At 39.6% G+C, this 15,663-nt stretch overlaps 2 long non-coding RNA genes across 2 annotated transcripts in view; one reads left to right on the top strand and one right to left on the bottom strand.

The window, feature by feature from the left end:
- LOC145421403 (uncharacterized) overlaps positions 1-15,663 on the top strand; it is a 57,011-nt gene that overhangs the window by 22,860 nt on the left and 18,488 nt on the right. The window lies entirely within an intron of this gene.
- On the bottom strand, positions 649-3,242 carry LOC113009406 (uncharacterized). The gene is made up of 4 exons (XR_013902688.1): positions 3,109-3,242; positions 2,324-2,429; positions 2,002-2,189; positions 649-1,134 (listed from the first exon to the last, which is right to left on the bottom strand). It is a non-coding gene; the product is annotated as an uncharacterized LOC113009406 (long non-coding RNA).

Genomic DNA, 15,663 nt, shown 5'->3' with positions numbered 1-15,663 from the left:
AGAGAGGACAGATGGTTTGAAAGAGGAGTGAAAGAAGCCATCTATGTCCACTGTGAGCGACCATCTTTGAACAGAGGCGGTGGTTTACAACACCAACTGTCTGCCATTTATAATCCAGTTTTGAGAACCCTCCCCAGACGCCTTAACGCCCACTCACATCCTGGGCCAGCTGACCTCAGGAAATCACATGATAGGGTGGGGCCAGGTTTCACAATGAGCTCACCCAAAACCCTGGCTGATTGTGACCCACACCCATTTTCACGCTTCGGCTCATGTGATTAGGTAGAGGATCATCAGGGGGGTCCTTTGTCCCTCTTTGGGGGGAAACTCCCACTAGGTTTAAATCTGGGACTCTCCACCATTTGACCCTAGAACTGAGGAAGCTTCTCGGATGAGAGGTGAAACGTCTTCAAGCAACTTAAACAAGTCCAGACGCTTTTCTTTCCAAGCTCCTTAGACTATGATGACCTGGATGACTGAGAATCTTCATATTGAAAACACCACAAGGACACAACCACACAGTGCATGACACAAAGCATCAGTGTAAAATCTGAAACAAATGCTTCATGGTGGATCTTTGCAGATTTTAAAACTGAATCACTCATTTGACCAGAAAAGTCTCAGAAAAGTAGGATAAGACAACAAAAATGGGGTGCAGATTTGTTTTTATTGAGCCTGTAAAACATCGCTATTACTTCAACAATAAAGTACATTTACATTTGTAACTAAACTTCAAATGGGCGAATCATCATTCCCATCATTTATGTTAACTCTCTTAATTTTCTTGAAAACTAGGAAATCAACAGTAAGAATTTAACATACTAAATGATTACATTCTTGCTTTTACAAGTAAATACATGAGAACACACTCTGAGCAGCATCAGATTTCTACGAGTGTTACTTTGTTTGAACGACCACTGTTGGTTGAGACATGAAACCAGTTGCAACTGGTTGTGCAGGCAGCATCATCACTCCTGGCTGAAAAGTTGGAATAGGCTGCATGTTGACAACAGTGTTATTCTGTATGTTGATGACAGTCGGGGTTTTCTTGCGATGCCTTAACTCACGATGCATCTGACACCAGGAGCACCACTCACAGAAACAGGAAATTGCAATGTCCTTACAGAGAGAGCCCTGTAGAAAGAGAGTACAAGCATTACAGATGTGGTGTAATTCAGGTGGAGGAGCAGGTCATCTACCAACCAGAAGTTTGGTAGATCAATCCCTGGCTCTTCTGGTCCACATGTCACAATATCCTTGCAGCAGATACTGAGTATGTGTGTGAATGTTTGACAAAAAAACATTTAGGCATAGTTGAAATCAAATATGGATGTTTTTGATTCAGTGAGTGAGACTTGTAATTCCCACTAAGGCTACGTTCACACTACAGGTCTTGATGCTCAATTCAGATTTTTTGATCAAATCCGATTTTTTTGTCTGCTCATTCACACTACAAATAAAATGTGACAGCAAACGTGCTCCAGTGTGAACGCTCAAAGCGGCCCGCATGCGCAAAAGAAGACGTCACACATAACGCGCTCTGTTTAGACCCAGAGCAAAAAAATATTGTTTGACTGATGGCCCTTAATATAAAGACTTCGGATTGTACATTTCCCAATTTTTGCTTTAAGTTATTGTGTTATTTACATAATAATGTAAATAACCTAATAATTATCCTTATTGCTGTTTTAGAGAGGAGCGGTGCTTCAAAGGATAGTTGCAGATTTCTGTCAGAATCTGCAGATTATACAGTACAAATAAAATGTTCACGTTGTCTTCCCAAGAGTTTCGCTGGATGGCCAGGCAGCGTTCACGATGTCTTCTCCGGCGGTGATAATTGGCGTCTGTCTTGTGTCAGTGACGTAAAAGACGGATTTAATGCGACATGACCGTTCAAACAGCAGTCGCTTTCTAAAACATCGGATATGTATCGGATTCAGTACCGCATACGAAAGTGACCCAGGTCGAATTTGTTCAGTGTCATCATCTCATGGTTCATACCTTGATGCCATATCTGTTTCGCATGGCAGCTCTTACAGACAAAACTGCAGGAGGAACACAAACAGGTATCCCAAAGGCTGCTAATACACCAGAGCCACATATATCACATAAAGGGAGACAGTTGTTCTCTCCAAATCTTCCTGAAACAGTGCAGGCAAGACAGGGGCAGCACCAGAATCCATAGCAGCCTGAAAAACACAGAAACGCATCAACAAAGTTGTAACAAGTCTCAAAAGATGAAGGCAACACAAATCAGAACAACTTGTAGTCCTGAAAATACAAATATAATTTATGAGTCAATCAACTTTAACTGGCTTCTTACAAGTACGTGCATCCTCAAAGCAGTCACAAAGACCACTGTCCCAGTCTGTCAAGGGTTTTTCTGCCATTGTATATTGAACTTCACCCACAGACACTGAACGATCACTCTGTGAAAGTCGAGAAGCAGAAAAAGCCAAATTAAATGAAATTCAAAATGTTAATTTTGAAGTTCTTTCTATCAAACTTGTTCACGAGACCTGAGACATTCAAATATTTGTAGCAATGGGAAAGTTTAAGTAGAGAAAAAAAGTATATGTTGTGGACACATGCACATAGATATGAAACCAAAGTGCATGTTAAGGATATTGTGGTCATTTTGTAAGTCGTCAGTTAAGCTTGATTAATATATCCATAATTCACAAGACATTTTATATATCAAGGTAAAAATTCTACAGCATTACAGAAAGACACCCCCAAACATCGATAATGAACAAGCATTTGGGGATGAAGGAAGAACAAGCTTTCTATACACATCCAAGTGACTTTAAAACAAACAGCAATACGTGGTTGACATATCTCAAAAGTAAACATCTGAACAGGATATGTAGACTGGTTTGGAAGTGAAAGTATATTACGCTTACAGTTCAGACAGTGTAATCTACTTTAACTGTCCACTACACCAGACAGCTTAGAATTTGGATGTGGTTTGCCTTCGGGAATACTAATAACACACATAACAGTTTACATAAACCTTAGATTTTTACAGTCACACCGTAATGATGACCTCTGTTTCTCCGACCACTAAGTTGATGTAAAATGAATTGAATGAAAACTGGAACATCTTACCTGCTATTGCTGGACACCCTTTGCGCACCTCTGAAACTTAATGAATAAAAGGATCCTTGGCTCTTTGGATAAGGAGTGTCAGTGGCATTTGGGCCAACACAAACAATGCTGCCAAGCCTGAAACTCTGGAAATGGAAACATGAAACTAAAAGTGACTTTCCATTATGTGGTAATTGCGGGGGCGATCGTGGCTCAAAGAGTTGGCAGTTCGTCTTGTAACCGGAAGGTTGCCGGTTTGAGCCCTGGCTCGGACAGTCTCGGTCGTTGTGTCCTTGGGCAAGACACTTCACCTACCGCCTACTGGTGTTGGCCAGAGGGGCCGATGGCGCGATATGGCAGCCTCGTTTCTGTCAGTCTGCCCCAGGGCAGCTGTGGCTACAACTGTAGCCTCCACCAGTGTATGAATGTGAGAGTGAATGAATAGTGGAATTGTAAAGTGCTATATAAATGCAATCCATTATTATTATTATTAATAACTGCATTCCAGGTGGTTTTTAAAGGAAAAGCAAAAACAACTGAAAAGGGTGCTTATTATAAAAGAGAGTCCTAAGTGCTAAAAGAAAAATAAACAGTTAAGTGTTTTTCAGTTGCTTTTTGGAACAGGAACTAATAATTATAATTATCATGTTTTTCTTCTTATCTTAAGAATCCTCAAAATGCCGATCTGTAACTTTGATACATATGTGACCACACCATGCCAGTGTTACACACGTAGGGAATTGATAAGAATTTAGCGATTCTTATTCCAACATTGATATCCCTCATTGATTAAAATCCTTATTGATTCTTGTCAATGGAAAATTGTATTTAGTAGTCAGTATAATCTTTTAATGATATAAGTTTGCATATGGTAGAATACTACATGTAATCATTTGTGTTTAGAAGTATATAGTTGGTGGCATATTGAAAGAATGTCTCATTCTAGGAGGTCTGTAACATTCCAGGGTGTTCTGGCGTTCACCCCCACATCCTAGGAGCATGGGAGAGGTCGTACCTTGTTTTATTGTTTTACGGTAGGATTAACGTAGCTATGTCAGTTTTAGTCTAAGTGCCTTCTTTACATATAGATGAACTGTTGGATTTTCCAGACCAGCAGGTTAAGGGAAGTCGTTTATGGGGTCTCACACACGCACACACACACACTCGTACACCTCCACATTCCAATGTAAGAAAGAAACGCTCACTGAAGTATAAATAAAGACCGGGGCAGTTTCTCAGCACGAGTCTCAGTGCTGGAGGCTCGCCCTTGCTAGCAAGAAGTTCTGTGTGTTTCTCTTCTCTGAGTCTCTACTGAAGAAGTGTTTTAGAGTATACCTCTTAACAATTCTCATTTGCTCCAGTTTGAGAGTCACCACCATCTCTAAGTAGCATATCAACGACATTACATTCATGCAAACTAATTACACGGTGCGTGGTCAAATGTTTGTGAATGTTGTTTTCCCTCTTTGTTGTGATCAGTGTTGGGGTCATAACTCCAAAATAGAAAAGTAAAAAAGTTGTTACACATATTACACAGAACACTTTTCTTAAAAGTAGTGCAGTATGTTACTTATTACACCCATGAGAAAGCCATGTTGTACTACTCGTTGTTACTTTCCTGTTACTATGTAAAATGATTTGAAACACAGTGTCTCATAATTGTGTGGATGCCGTAGGCAAAAGTGGTAAGACTTTTGGTGCTCATAACTTCTATACTTTTTGAGATATTGAATTTTTTTTGCAATGTTTTTTGCCTATTTCTGCATATTATCAGTGGCCTCACTGATTTTCCTTGCCGGGTTGACCTGTGTTTTAGCTCAGTGAGATGAGCATCCGTTCTCGGAGTGGGAGGCCTGGGTTCAAATCCCGCTTATGGCAACATTTCTTTCAGTCAACAGTTTTTTAACTCTTTTCAACACAAATTTAAGCTTTTTCACCCCTTTTCAGCACAATTTTCAGTTTTTTCACTACTTTTCAGCACAAATACCAGCTTTTTCAGCTGTTTTCAGCACAAACCTCTTTTCAGCAGAATTCTGCTCATTCAACTCTTTTCAGCAGAAATTTTGCTGATTGAACTCTTTTCAGCAAAATTTTCAGTTTTTTCTGCTGTTTTCAGAAAAAACCTCTTTTCAGCAGAAATTCTGCTGATTCACCTCTTTTCTGCAAAGTTTTCAGCCTTTTCACCTCTTATCAGCACAATTCTCAGCCGCTTCTGCTCATTTCAGCACAATTGTCAGTCTCTCCACCACTTCTTTGTGAGAAAGAGTTTGGCTCAGTGAGATGAATAGCCGCCTACAGACCAGAAGGGCCAGGTTTGAATCCTGCTCAGGGCAACATTTTTTTTTTTAACGTAGTATCTCTGCCAAGTCATAGAATTACTGCAATTTCATAGTTTTTTTTTAGGAAATCTGTTATGTTATAGTATTACTACTAAGTCATAGTATTTCTGCCAAATCATAGTCACTAGGGGGCTGACTGTTTACTAAGTGCATCAGTGTAAATAGGTCATCTCTTGTGTTGGAGTGCCCTCTTGTGGCGCCTTTTGGGTAGTGCCTTAGTAAACGTGAACCAAGCAAAAGCCTCTTTTCAGCAGAATTCTGCTCATTCACCTCTTTTCAGCAGAAATTCTGCTGATGGAACTCTTTTCAGCAGACTTTTCAGAATTTTCACCTCTTTTCTGCCCAAATTCTGCTTATTCACCTCTTCAGAAAAAATTTCAGCCTTTTCACCTCTTATCAGCACAATTCTCAGCAGCTTCTGCTCATCATTCAGCACAATTGTCAGTCTCTCCACCTCCGCTTTGTGAGAATGACTTTGGCTCAGTGAGATGAGTAGCTGCCTTGAGACCAGAAGGGCCAGGTTTGAATCCTGCTCAGGGCAACATTTTTTTCAACTTTTTCAGCTTTTTTCAGCAGACATCTTCAGCGTTAAGGAATCCACACAGCATTTTCGCAGGAAATGCAAATTTTTCTAGTTGCCAATTAACATTATAAACCTGTGGCTACAGCCCCACACACCAACACTAGTCCCTGTCCTAATGAGGACACACATGTTCTTTCTCTTAGTATTTAAGTATGAACGCAAAGCCGACAACACAAAGCAAAGATAAAAACCACCACGGAGAGACTTCAAAGCAATGATTCTACTTTATAACCATGATGATGAACGTTAGATAGAAAGCATTTACGTAGAAAGAGCTTAGAAAGAAAGTGCTTGTGTGAATGGGTGAATGAGGCAAACTGCGTAAAGCGCTTTGGAGAGCTCAGATGCAGTAGAAAAACGATATATAAGAACCAGTCCATTTACCATAATCGTCCCACAACCTGGTCAAGGAATGGGCTCAGCCTCGACAAAGAACTTATTTTCAAAACTAGTTCCCCTCTTCCAGCTGTTTAACTTTATCCTTGAATGCTAACTGTTAAACATCAAGGATCACCCGAAAATTTGCAGTATTTAGGGGTTTTAAGGGTTTTCCCTCGAAACGTTAGACTTCCTTGCCACACTGATGAGCTTTGTCATTCCTCATATCAGGGTCTTTCATAAGGAGAACTATTCTAGTCAATGAGGAAACAGAAGTCTGTCAACAGTTTTAGTTGTGAAAACACTGATCAATGGGCAGATCTCTGCATCATGTTCTGGTTTGACCAGATCAAACATACTTCATGTCTCAGATGTAAATAGCTGCTGTTAGAACTTCAGGAACCAAGGATGAGTGAAAAAACTTGTCTTGGTGTACTTGCTGGTGTACTTCTCATGTATTTACTTGCAGACTTGCTGTTATTTGCCCTGTCGCAATGTTAGCTAAGTTGTGATCCTTTGAAACATGGTGCCACTGAGTCTGTGTAGTGGAAGTACTAATTCTTGAGACTTTTTTGGGTACATACATTTAAAACCGTCGTGAAGAGTCATTGGTGTAATATAAAGCGTGCAACTCAAGCCTCATCAAGGCACCAGCTTGGTTTTTACCATGATGAATCCAATGTAGCGCTGTCCGTCTCCATTAAGAGCAAGGGCAGCGTTGATGAAATCTGTAATTTCAATCAACAACTCATCTGAGAAGAAACAGTGCTATTGTTGCTGCATTGAGAACAGAGGCAATGAGACATAAGGTCTGGGTATGTACAGGAGTTCGACCTCTAAAAGGGAGTCTTTCTGTGCATTCCATTTCTTTTCTTTGGCAGTCACATGGATCAGTGGTAAGGTCTTGGATGTTAGCCTTGCACTGTACAGTGATGTACAGCTATAGAGGATGCGCCTGATAAATGAAGGACCATTCTTGCTTAGAAGCCTGGAAGATTAAGGTCTCATATTCAAGGATCCAGCTTAGTCCAAGGCCACATTGAAGAGGTGAAGAATATGTCCCTATGTCTGTGTCTGAAGACCTTTGCCAGGTCATCAGCTGGCAGTTTTGTGTAGCTGTAAATCTGACTTAGCTAATGTCTTCTGTATTTTCTTTAAAAGCCTGACAGCCTCAATTTCTGTCAGGAGTGAGGTCTGATCATCATCAGCGTAAGCATTCCAGATAACAAATTCCTTTGGTTTTGCTACTCTGGTTCTCCTGCTCGAACTTTTCTTAACCCATAGTTGACTGATTATTTGATCGTTTTGTTCAGGGTTTAGTTCTTTACATCAGTATTTATTGTAGCTTGAAGAGTTTCTCGTGTGCAGAGGTGTTAAAGAACTATATTCCTGGTGCACAGACGGTAACTGAAATGTTGACTATTGAAAACTGCCTGTTTCATTACTTGTGTTGGTCCACCATCTTGTGGTGTATTTAAGAACTGTTTTTAATATATTTTTGCATTCTTAGCACAATAAGGAGAATGTATTTCCTTAACAGGACTGTAGTGTGAATGTAGGGGTAGCTGCAGCTGTAGCTCAGGTAAGCAGTTCGATCTCCGTGTCCTCCAGTCTGCATGCCAAGTGTCCTTGACGAGATACTAATCCCAAGTTGCTCTCCGGTGCGTCCATTGGAATATGAATGCATGTGAATGTTAGATAGAAAGCACTTACATAGAAAGAGCATTTAAAAAGATTACTGGTGTGAATGGATGAATGAGGCAAGCTGTGTAAAGTGCTTTGAGTGCTCAGAGTAGAAAAGCATTATATAAGAACAAGTCCATGTGTGGGGCCTGTTGCTCTGACCTATGCAATACAAATATTTCTTATTTGCATTGTAATATCTTGTTGTTGTTTTTTTTGTTCCTGTTCTCAGAAATCACACCATGTCAAACCCTTGTACACAGTCACAGTGAAAATACAACTCGGAATAGCTTACATCGACAGTGAATTAGCATTACTTCCATAACAAGTTAGGACACACTCATATCCATACCAACATAGCATATTCAGCATAGAACAGACAAGTGTTTTATAGACCTGCAGGACATTTCCTAAAGGGTTGTTTATTGATAAAAATAAATTTAGAGTAATTTCAGACTAGGGATCAATATTGCTACTCTTCAACCAGCAGCATTCACAGACCGGGGTGAGGTGACTGACAGTTAACATCTTTTTAATATTTAATAGATACTAAGAATCATCACGAAAACACGCACGCACACACACGTTGGGTATTCATATCTTGTGGGGACATATAATTGACATAATGCTTTCCCTACCCCCTTACCCTAACCCTAACCATGAAAAATGAATGCCTAACCCTAACCCTTACCCAGTGGCGGTCCTAGCCTGTTTGGTGCCCTGGGCGAACACCCCCTCTGGCAACGACACAGGAAATCATTCCTGCCTGTGGCCATCTCACTCTACAACTCCTCCATCTAGTGGAGATATCATCTGAATTTCAGGAGCGGGACCACTTCACGCCCCCTCCGGCCTCAGGCCCCCTCCGGCCTCAGGCTATAAACCTTCTATTTTTCTTCTTGGATCAAATGTAACCCTCATAATTTCCTTAGGGATTAATAAAGTATTCTGATTCTGATTGTTTCAGGATGAGCTGCCGTTATCCAATGACACACCTGCTTACCTGCATCTTTTGCTCATTTCTCCTCCTCTTCTTTTCTCTTTTTTCTAAACTGAGGACCTGATGGCTTTGAACTTTTCTTGTCCATCTTCCATTGGTTTTAATTTTGCACTCCAGTATGAACACCCATCCCTCAACCCGAGGATCACCACAACATAACCTAATAGACCTACACCTTAGTTCACAGATTCACTTTGTCTAAGGTTTATTTCTGGGATTTCGCATAACCCAGGATTCAAATCATGAATACATAATGGGCTTGGATTTACAACATTATGAATGAAATGTGCTCTATTTTGTAGCAGGGTTAGTTTGATGCTTTTTCGTTCTTTTTCCAGATTCAGTCTTTTGTGTTCTGCTAACCTGTATTTATTTATTTATTTATTGTTGTAGCAGGAACTCTGAGCTCTTGTCTTTGTTTAAATGGAAATAATTTGGACAGACTGCATGACATCAAACATCAGTATAAAGTCTGAAAGAAAAGTTTTATGATGGACTTTTGCCATAGTTGGCTACAAAAATGAGCCCTGAAACTTTGGTTTCATCTTTGTATCTGATTTCGTCATTTTACTATTTTTTACCAAATGAATCTCAGAACTATAGTGAATCACCAACTCTCACTATCATCATTATTTCTCAAAATATAACTGTTAAAGGAAAAAATATTGAGGATTATTAGGAAAATAATACAAATAATTGATCATACAATTCAATTAAAAATTATTAGAGGCTCTGATTTCACTGATAAATACATTAAAGCTAACTCAGAGCAGTGCCACTGTGAGTACATAACACCTCCTGGGTTAAGCAACAAAACCAGCTGTGGGTGGTTGTGCAGACACCATCACCGCTGGTAGCTGGGCAACTGGAACAGGCTGCATGTTGTAAACAGTGTTGTTCTCTATAGTGATTACAGTCGGGGTTTTCTTGCGATGCTTTAACTCACGATGCATCTGACACCAGGAGCATAAGGCACAGAAACAGGAAACTGCAATGTCCTTACAGAGAGAGCCCTGCAGAAAGAGAATACAAGCATTACTTTGCTTTTTCTTTCCACTTTTAGTTCAGAGTATGTCATCGTCTTGCGCTTTATACCTTGATGCCATATCTGTTTCGCATGGCAGCCCTTACAGACAAAACTGCTGGTGGAACACAGAGGGGTATCCCACAGGCTGCTAATGCAGCAGAACCAAGTATGTCACATAAAGGGAGACAGTAGTTCTCTCCAAATCTTCCTGAAACGGTGCAGGCGAGGCAGGGGCCGCACCAGAATCCATAGCAACCTGAAAAACACAGAAACACGTCAATAAAGTGGTAACAAGTCTCAAAAGATGAAGACGATACAAATGAGAAAAAAACCTGTAGTCCTGAAAACACAAATACAATTTATGAGTCAATCAACTTTAACTGGCTTCTTACAAGTATGTGCATCCTCAAAGCAGTCACAAAGACCACTGTCCCAGTCTGTCAAGGGTTTCTCTGCCATTGTGTGCCAAGATGCTATAGGATTGCTCTGTGAAAGTAGAGGAGCGGGTAAACCAAAGTTAAAGAAATGCATCTGCAGAAAGAACCGTCTGTTGTGTAGGACATCTAGGCAGTAGATGATCAGATTAGATTCTGGAGCACCTTGTAGCGAAGCTTGTTCATCAGAAACCTTAAATTCTTAAAATATTTGTTCCAGCGATCGCTAAGATTAACTACGAAAAATAGAAAGAAGAACACTGTACTGTATGTTGGCTACAATTCAAATATATATACATGTAAAAAAAAAAGCTTTCTACCTCAGAAAATTACATAGTTCCTTCGATTAGAAGCAGCATCTTTTTATGGTTGAATAAACACAAACAAACTGAAACTATAGGCTCGGAGAAATGAAATGAAAAGTGCATTGTCTGTAATTCTTCAGTTAAATCTGATTTATACATCCTTGATTCCAAAGACTAAGATTGAGCTTTAAAAACGCAACAGCGTCAGACAGAAAAACACCAGAAACACCACGAGGTAAAACACTGACTTTCCTAAAACATCCAAGTTCATTTTAAACAGTCACGAGGTTGAGAGTACAATTCAATATAACCTGACCTCTACACAAGACAGCTTACAGTCTGCAGCCCTGCATATAATTCACCTTTGCAGATAAACAGTCACCAATACAGAGAGTCAATAATAAACAGGAAAAAAAACACTCATCTCTTTCTAAGAATGTATCAATTTACATAAACTTACTTACATTTTATTCCCTCTGTCATCACATCTCCTACAGCGTTATACATCCAGTATTACACCGTGAACCATAAAGGAATCACACTAAACGATAGATGATGTAAAATTCATTGTAGAAAAGTGGAAGGTCTTACCTGGTCTTGCTGGACTCCCTGTGTGCACCTGTGATAAGGAATATAGGAAAGGATGTACCTTGTAATGGGAGTGGCTTAGAGTTGCCATTGGCTTGACACAAAAATGCTGCAAAACCTGAAACTATAGAAACAGAGAAAGGAAATCAAAAGATCATGCCCAGAAGTTCCTCTATATTTTTAATGAACTTTTCTCTTTGTGTTTTAAGTGCGTTCAAGTTCATTTTAAACATACAAACAAATGCAACATCTATATGTCTGTTGAAGATAAATGTCAAAAAACATACACATATAAATTTACTTTAAAACAAAGTTTCCTTTTATTGTTGTTGTGTTTCTTAAAAAAACAAACGGAAACTGCTGATAATAGTCATGATCATGTTCTAGTCTCAGGTGACTTAGATGTGACTGTTAACGTACACAGGTACGTTAAATTTTTCCAGATTTTTTTAGGGGTCTGATAGTTTGAATAAAGACATTTAGCTGTCATATCAAAAGCAGCGTCAGCTTTGTAATTCAAGTAGAGAATCAACAGTTTCTTTATTCATTCATGTATTTATGTCATGGTCCTGCGGCCATGACTCAGTGACTTTGTGTTTGTGTTCCTTATTGTTATTATTCTCTTTATTATTCTTGGGCTGTTTTGGGATGGTTTGTGTTTTGGGATTTTAGATACTGGGTTTTGGGTTTGTGCTCCCTCTATTGGTCCCTGGTGTTAGTGTTCCCCTGTCTCGTCAGGTTAATCAGGTCCAGCTGTGTCTCCCACCTGTGTGTGATTTCCCAGTGTCTCTTTGTGTACTTATAGTGTGTGTTTTCCTCTGCTCCTCGTCGCGTCGTCTGTGTCCATCCTCTGTGTTACCCTGCGTACTCTGCATTTCTCCGTGAATCCCCTGCGTGCTCTCCCTACTGTTCTCCCTTCATGTTCAGGTTTGCCACTCCCTTTGTGTAGTTTCTCCCAGTTTAGTTCATCCTTAGTTCTGTTTGCCATCTCCACTTTATGTTCAGTATTGTCAATAAATCACCTTCACATCTGAGTAAGTGCTGCATCTGAGTCCTCCTTTCCACTCTTCACACGGCCGCTGCCCCGGACCGTGACAATTTATTTATTTTGAAATTTAGTGTTCCTTGATCTGGGACAAAGGAACACACACACACACACACACACACACACACACACACACACACACATATATATATATATTAGGGGTGCAACGATATTCGTATCGATATTGAACCGTTCGATACAGTGCTTTCGGTTCGGTACGCATATGTATCGAACAATACAACATTTGTAATTTATTTTATCAACTTTCCTTCTGACGATGCTGTCTGTGTTGAGTGCTCAGTGAATCTGCGTTCGACTGCTCCGCCTAGGGTCGACAGTGCAGCCTAGGCGGAGTAGTCGAACGCAGATTCACTGAGCGCTCAACACAGACAGCATAGTCAGAAGGAAGAGCGCAGGGCACCTCCCCCACCCTCATTCAGATCTGGCGTTTGGAATTATTTTGGTTTTCATGTGACGTATGACGCTGAAGGTAAGCGAGTCATGGACTAAAGTAAAACAGTATGTTGGATGTGCCATGCAATGCTCAATTACATGGGTGGGAGCTAGTGTGTTAGCGCAGTTAGCTCGTTAACGTGTTGGCCGTCTAGCCCCATGCACGGGGCGATCGGCGGTAGCTCGTTAACGGAGATTTGCCGTGTTGTGGCGTTAACGTCATTTCAACAAGATTAACCTGAAAGCACTAGTGGGAACACAACGAATATGACTGCACATTTACGCCGACATCATCCTAGTGCAAAGACAAAAACAACAAGCATGCTACTAACTTTAGCCGAGTCATTTAGACAGCTGTTTAATATGCTGCTGAGAATATAGCCCAGAAGAAGCGGATAGTATAGCTTTTATTTTGGAAAGAGACATTTCTCTGTAATAAACTCTCTTTTCCAAAGATGAGTGATTCCTCAATCAGATACAGGGCTCGCAATATCGCTAGCCCGACGTCCCGGGGCTAGCGATTTTTTCAGTCGGGCTACCAAAATCTATCTCTGCCCTGCCCGTCGGGCTATTATAGGAAGGAAAAATATATGTCAATGCTTTTGCATTCTTTCGGAAATGTAGCTGGGTAATTATGTCATTGGCATCGGTGAGCCACTGTCAATATGTGACATATTGAAATCGTGTTTGAATTTGCGCTTGTTTTTTTGCTTTCACTTTGCAATCATGCGAACTGTGTATAGAGAGCGACAGCACTGATCTGTGAGTGATGATAATTTGTGCACCAATTCCTCTGACATCGTCTTATTAATTGTTAGCTTACTATGCAAACATGACAAGTGAAATCTCCCGCAGCTTAAACATGTGAGAGGTTGATCGTGCAGAGAATCGCTGAGCTTATGTGAGTGTGTGTGTAAAAGCAGCAGGATATATATTTGACTACGATGACCTTCACAGACAGATATATATTTTAGTTCTGCTGAACCAAATAAGACAGGTCAGGGTGAAGAAGTGACAGCCAAAGAAAAGCTTACCACAAAACGGAGAAGTTATGACAAATCAGACTATAAGGCAAAAAGAAAGTGCAGCTTTATGGTTTCATGGACAAAAGAATTTCTGTGGCTGCAATATGACGAGCTAAATAACCAGGGCTGCACATAAGTGGTCCGCAGGTGCGCATTCGCTGTCAAAATAAAAAACACGCACAAGGGTTAGGGTTAAATTTAAAAACTGTACTTTTGAGTTAAAATATATATTTATAATTTTAATAAATGACAAATTAAAAAGGCATGAACATTTTTTTTGTATCGAAAAAATATCGAACCGTGACACCAAAGTATCGAACCGAACCGAACCGTGAATTATGTGTATCGTTGCACCCCTAATATATATATATATATATATATATATATATATATATATATATATATATATATATATATATGTGTGTATATATATATATATATATGTGTGTATATATATATATATATATATATGTGTGTATATATATATATATATATATATATATATATGTGTATATATATATATATATATATATATATATATATATATATATATATATATATATATATATATATCAGGGCTCTCAAAATTTCAAAATCCCTGGTAGCCCATTGGGCAGGGACTCTTCAGTTTTTGGTAGCCCAAAATAAATGTAAGTAGCCCGAATAAAAAAAAGAGAGCAATTTTTTGATTGATGTTTTGTTTCCTTTACAATATTATACATTAAAGTATAATATTGTAAAGGAAACAAAACATTAATCAAAAAATTGTTGAAAAACAAATTACAACATTGTATAAAAATTACAATCATCAACTCAAATACTTGGTTCTAATTGAACATAAATTTCTATGAACTTGTAAGAACGGTGTAGGACATGAATCAGTCTGTGTCAGATCCTGAATTTGAAATTTCCGCTGAAGTCACGGATAAGAGACAAGTGGAACCAAGATCTAGGCCATTTGCTTTTTGAAGTTTGCAAAGACTGCTAAATTTTGCCAGTGGTAGTTCACTCTTTGCAACATAGTACGCTGTTCTAAACAGATTTTTCAGGTTTATTTTTAGTATGTTATTTGCAATTGGTGTTTGTTCTGGGAAAGATATTGCAGACTGAGCAATAATGCATTTCTCATGGGTTCTAATGGGGGCCTTTCTTAAAATGACTGGTCCCAGTAACAAAGGCGCTTGTCGACTCAGAAATCGAGAGAAAACTAACAACACACCCGGCAGAACATTATGTTATTTACACGGGTGCACATAAGTGGTCCGCATGTGCGCATTCGCTGTCAAAATAAAAGACGCGCACCAGATAAGAAGTTGCAACGCGCGTTTGCGTCCATATAAAAAGCACTGTTTTTGTCCGCTAGAGTGGGATTTTCACGGCACATTCCGCACCACATCTCTGTGCGTTCATCATTTGTTTGAAGCCAGCTCACCTCCTGCAACCACTTTTCCGAGAATACGTGCTTCTTTTGTGGTTCGGACTCCTTCTGACATTTCTTTGGAGGTGGAGGAACACCAAAGTAATTGCTTAAAGGAGCTTCTTCGACATCTTTAAGAGTTCTAAACAAATGTCTGTCCTCCTCCAGAAAATCTTATGTATGCAAACACGCGTTGCAACTTCATATCTTGTGCGCGGTTTTTTTTTGTTTGTTTTTTGACTGCCAATGCGCACCTGCGGACCACTTATGTGCAGCCCCGGTTATATAGCTCGTCATAT

This window comes from Astatotilapia calliptera, chromosome 17, assembly GCF_964374335.1.
Source record: "Astatotilapia calliptera chromosome 17, fAstCal68.1, whole genome shotgun sequence".
Classification (NCBI taxonomy): Eukaryota; Metazoa; Chordata; class Actinopteri; order Cichliformes; family Cichlidae; genus Astatotilapia; species Astatotilapia calliptera.
The sequence above is the reverse complement of the archived record's forward strand: the minus strand, read 5'-3'. Positions and strand labels throughout refer to the sequence as shown.